The following is a 6,111-nucleotide window of genomic DNA, read 5'->3' as shown; positions in this document are numbered from 1 at the left end:
TCTACAGACACAGAGAGGTTAGATAAAGAGGAGAGTTGAGGAGGGGGCACATGGATCTCCCTGGGAAAGGGAAATAGAATAGGTTTTGGGGGTGGACTGGAGGTGGGTAGGGGCAGGAGTAGGAGGGATCAGATGCAGGGAAGGGATGGAGGGAGAAAGTGCTAGGGGAATTAGGGGGTATTTGGGGGGCGGTGTGAAAACCTAGTGCAATGGAATCTTCTTGGAATCTGTGAGGGTGATTGTAGTGAGGACTCCTAGTAATGGAGAATACAGAGTCTGAACTGGCCATCTTTTGTATCCAGGCAAAGCTTCCAGTGGTAGGACTGGGTTGTATTTGGTTGAGTTGTGGGCTGAGGGGGTTCTGTGGAGATCCCTAAACAACCCAGACTGATAGTAGGACAGTGGGCCATTCTCTGAAAAAAACTGACAGTAGGGTCTAATTCCTGAGGATAACATCCACACAGCTCATTGAATGTAGGGAGTTTGAGCTGATGCCTGCATAGAGCCTTCATCCCTAGTCTCTGACGCTGGAAGGTACTCAATAGGCTATGGAAAGAGAACCAACTCCACCACAAAATGCTCGACCTACAATCTGTCCTGCCTGCAAGATTTGCTGGGGCAATGGTGGCTCAGCACTTGTGGAAGTGACCAAAAAAATGTCTGGTTTAACTTGAAGCCCTCTCCAGTAGAGAGAGCCCATGCCCTACACTGTCTGGATGGACAGGAACTAGAGACTGGAGAGCCTAGACATCTAGAGTATAACCAAACACAACTGGAAAAAATGATGAAATGATTCCTGATGATATTCTGCTATACTCATAGATCGGTGTCTTGTTCAGGCATCAACAGAGAGGATCCCTCCAGCCGTAGAACAGAGCAGGTGCAGAGACCCGCAGCCAGACGGTATGCAGAGAGAGAGAGAGTAAATTGAAGGTGTCTGTCAGATCCCTCCCTTCAGAGATCAGGGAATCCCATGAAAAGGGGGAAGGGAAGATTGTAGGTATCAGAGGAAATGGAGGACACCAGGAGAACACAGCCCACTGAATCAATTCAGCAGGGCTCCTATGAACTGAAGTGGAAAACACAGGGCCTGCTTAGAGTCTGCACCAGGTCCTCTGCTTACACAGTGTGGCTGTTAGCAGCTTGGTGCTTTTGTCTGCCTCCTAACAGTGGGAGCAGATGTGTCTCTGACTCTTTTTCCTGCTCTTTGGAGTCTTTTCCTCCTAGCGGGTTGCCTCGTCCAGCCTCGATATGAGGGCTTTTGCCCTGTCTTATTTGTAGCTTGTTTTGTCCTATTTTTCTTTCTTTATTTCTTTTTCTTTTCTTTCTTTTTTTTGGGGGGAGGGTGGGTGTCCTGTTTGGGTGTCATCTCTTGGAGGCCTGCTCTTTTCTGAAGAGAATGGAGCTGCAGTGTGTCTGGGAGAAAAGGGAATTGGGTGATGGAGCTGGGAGGAATGGAAGGAGGGGATACTGTGGCAGGGATATAGTGTATAAGAGAAGACTACATTTAAAAAAAAATGAAAAATGAAAGTGAGTGATAATTTCAAAATTTAAAAAGTTACCCTATAACTAAACATCCTAAAGCCTGGCAGACACAGTGGTTTTGTTCTTTATGTCTAATATGTCTGTACACTAGTCCAGTTCCTATGGGGATTTGGTTGTATGCTCTATAACCTCCAGTTGAAACAGCAATGTTTTTGTCATAGGTTTCAGAAAATAACAGAAGGGTAATTCTATTCTTCTATGAGCATGGTTGATATTTAATAAAAACACTGGTTAATTAAGAAGTGATTTTAGCAATATAATTTGTTGATGAAACATTATCTATGTTTAATATATAACATATATTTATATATAATTGTTTTCAGGTTTTGAAGAATTCTTTCTTTTGTTCCACATCTATGTTGTTACTAACCTTCTCACTGTTTTAATACTGAGTTCAGTTTGTGCCCTACAAAAAGCTAAATAATGAGAAATTCTTTTCTTTAATTTTTTTAAATTTTATTTTTCTTTATTAAGAAATTTTCTACTCACTCCTCATGCTATCCACAGACACCCCCTCTTCCCTCCTCCCACCCCCCAGCCCTCTTTCCCAAGCCACCCCGCATCCCCACATCCCCCAAATCGAGGTCTCCCATGGGGAGTCAGCAGAGCCCAGCTCACTGAGCCTAGGCAGGTCCAAGCTCCTTCCCACTGCACCAAGGCTGTGCAAGGTATCAGACCACGGGCACCGGATTCTATTTTATGTAATTGCTACCAGAAAATGGTTGGCCTGCTTTGCCATTTCATAGGACTCATCTGTGGTGTTTCTCAAAATTCAGAATTTTCATTATATTAGAGTCAAATTTTATAGTTACATTTTATTAATCCAAGATCAGAAAACTTTAAAATTATACTCGTATCAAAGTGTATTTCTCCTCTATTCTTCACACTGTTCTAGTGCTAGGTCCCATGAAGGACAGTGATATTCCGATTCTGTGTGTGTCCTCAACCTGTCATGACAGATGAATCAATGTTAGCTCTACTCCAGGGCAATGGGCAATGGGTTAACTATGGCACTGCATAGACATAATGAAGCTGACGATGTGGATGACGAGAATTCTCACACAAAGTGTTTGAGAAAAAAACTTCAGCACTGGAATTCAAGAATAAATGATCAAAGAGAACTAATTATAACATGCAAAAACAAGTACTAAAGAAAAGTCATAAAAAGTGTTCTGGCTTACCTACACATTCGTGTTTAAAAATAATGTTTACCCGACACTAATATCACTAGTTATTAGCAATTGAAGCTTAATATGATAAAACTAATACCATATATGAGTAGATGTTAAAGTTAGTGTTTCTACAATGAAATTTTAAAAGATACTAATATATGAATTTTTTGAGGCTACTATAACCAGGTAAAACAAAGTGAGTCATTTAAAAAAATAAATGTATTGGCTCACATTTCTAGAGGTTAAGAGTTCAAGATAAAAGTCTCAGTAGCTTTGGTTCATTTTAAAAGTTTAAAAATATGTTTTTACTCCAAATGGAATTAGACCCCTTTCCCTCTCCCTTTCCTCCCTCTACACTCTCTCAGATACCATCTCTTAAACACCTACCACGTCCTCTCACTCTCAGGTTGATGCATCCTTTGGCAGGAATCAACAGCTTTCTAATTTCCCAGTGTGGCTGTGTCTATTGAAGTCTTTTATGAATTCATATAAATTCGTTTTCTATTTCTGTGAAGAATGCCTGCATGAGGATTGTGATTGGGATTGCACTGAATAAGTCTACCAACTTACCAACCTGTGAGCATGAGGGATGTTTTCTTTTCTATTCTTCTTTTTTTAAAAACATTTTCCTCAATCTCTTCCTTTGTAAATTTAAAGTTTTCATTGTAGAGGTCTTTCACTATCTTTGTTAGGTTTATTCCTAGATTTTTGTCAAGGCTATAGGGCATGGGAATATTCCCATGCTTCTTTTCTCATCATGTGTGATATTGGATATAGAAATGATACTTATTTTTATAGGTTGCTTTTGTATCCTTCCCATTTGCTGGAAGTGTCAATTATTTTTAGAAGTTTGCTGGTGGAAATTTTAGGGCCTCTTAGGTATAATATCATATCATCTGCAAATAGAGGAAATTTGACTTTTTTCTTATTTGTATCTCTTTAATTTCCTTTCCTTTTCTAACTGCCATTGCTGTGGTTTTGAGCTCTTATTGGAAAGGAGTGGGAATAGTGAATATATATTAAGTCACTCTGAAGACTTAATTTTAGCACGATTGCTCCTGTAGTGTCTTAATTTTTAAACATGGTTACTTACTGAGATGCTGCAAATGATGGGAATTACATCATATTTTCTTTGTGACTGCGATTTATAGCAGTACTAAATTAAAAATATATTTTGTAATACCACTGGAAAATGAGTAAAATAATAAAATAAGAGGAATTCTCACTATTATTACCAATGGTTTGTTTTCTTATATTTTTGTTGGTAGAGGAGATACAAGCCTCACTAGAAAAACAGCTATTTAAAAATGAAATATTTATGAAAAATACAACATCCAGAAAAAAAAGAAAACTCCACACTGCTCATGATAATATTAATTAGTATAGCCATTATGGAAAAACAGTGTGGCAATTTCTCAAAAACTCAAAAATAACTACCATATGATTCAGTAATGGGACTATGGTATTTGCAAATAAAATAATTATGAGGAAATTATATCTACATTACCACACTAATTGTAGCATTATTCATAATAACCAAGATGTGGAACCAACTGAAGTTTTCATCAGTGTATAAATAAAAAAATGTTATAGACCTTTTCAGTGCCTAGGATGTATAAGGAGGGCATTAAACTAAATGAAATAAGCCAACACAAAAAGACAGATACTGCATGCTCTCACATATCTAAAAATGTAAAAGTCATAGAAACAGAAGGCGAAACAGGGGTTATTTTCCTCTCATAATGCAGAAGAAAGTGAAAGTGGGGAGTGATATAGTTATTAATATATTTTAAATTTTTCAAATGAAGTTTTTAAAAGAGCCGCAAGGAGAAACAAAGGAAGAAATGTTTGTGAAAGTCACAAGCCTTCAGTTAAGAGGGATAAATCCTGGAGATGTATGGTGCTATCTGACGAAGACGGCAAAGAGCACTGTGCTATGTACTTGGGAATTTCTGTGATTGATTTTAGATGTTCTACCCTGAAAAAATAAGTTTGCTTTTAGGAAGCTATTAATTAGCTTAAATAAGACATTTCATAATATAAGTATCTTATAAATATAGTCAATACAAGGAATTTTAAAATAATTCAAATCAAATGGATTAATAAAAATTCCAAGAAAATATAAAGCATGTATCATAAATATACAATTTATTATATTCATAAAATTTTGAGCTATTTCAAAGTGAATGAATTTCTTTAAGACCTGTAACCTTTCTCTTTTTCCATGAAATCATCTAAAAATTCTGCATTTCTCTATGTGTGAATTCCTATCTTCCTTTCTCTACTTCTTAGATCAATGACAATGAATGTAAATGCTTATAGTGTGGTCAGTTGTTTATTGTTAAAGGATTATCAATGTATTTATTCATATAAAATATATACATGCATATATGTATCTGGAGAATATGATCTTCAACTTAAGAGTAAGAGGAACTAACAGAACACAAAATAAAGTATGATATATGAATAAATGCAGTAGTCATATAAACCTTAACTCTGACATGGATAGTTAAATGTATAGAATGTGCTATAAGTTGAAGGGAGCAAAAGCATTTGTGTTAATATGTACTTATTTAAGTTGAATTACTATAACATAGTTAGGGGGAAAATTTTGTTTACCTTATTTCCTTTAAACAAATGTTAATAAAGGTGAGATAACTTTGTAATAATGACATTTAAAAGTGGGTTTACTCTGTTAGTCAACATATTTGGTCCACATAGTGACTACTTCCCCTAAGAACTATTTTCTAAGACTCTAATTCTGTCACATAGTCAGATGGTACCATCACAAATGTAGGAGTTTCTATCCTGTCTAACCTTCTCTCTGTAGACTGAAGGCCAAAGCTTTGGAAAATGTATGTTGACCTGTTATGTTCATTGACAAGACCAAAACACACAGTGGGAGAAATCTTTTTTTTTTTTTTTTTTTTTGTAAAACCTAAATCTTTATTTTCCCTAAGCACTTCTCAAGGGTTAAATTTGAAGACAGTTACTTATCAGCTATTCTTGAGAGCCTTGGATAAACAATTTAGTACTCAGTAAAATTAGCATGCAATCTATGTTATTACTCTTTTTTTAAACATTTATAACTTTGAAGAATTTACACATTCATGCAAGGGAGCCAATGCTACTGTTCTATTTAAATTTTAATGTCTTTATTTTGTATATTATTTTTCATTATTCATGGATTGGCTTTGTACAAAATTCTAGGTACTCAGAACTTTGAAAACATTTATATTTCTCCTTTCTTAATAAAATACGTTGTGACGCAGCATTATTTTTTAAGGGCTTTTAAAAATGAACTTTGTGACATTTTTATGTGGCTTATTCTTTCCTGATCTTCTCAGCTCACTTTGTACTTGAAATATATAAAACAATATTCTATGTTCATGGA

The sequence above is a fragment of the Peromyscus eremicus genome, chromosome 17 (genome assembly GCF_949786415.1).
Source record: "Peromyscus eremicus chromosome 17, PerEre_H2_v1, whole genome shotgun sequence".
Classification (NCBI taxonomy): domain Eukaryota; kingdom Metazoa; phylum Chordata; class Mammalia; order Rodentia; family Cricetidae; genus Peromyscus; species Peromyscus eremicus.
The sequence above is the reverse complement of the archived record's forward strand: the minus strand, read 5'-3'. Positions refer to the sequence as shown.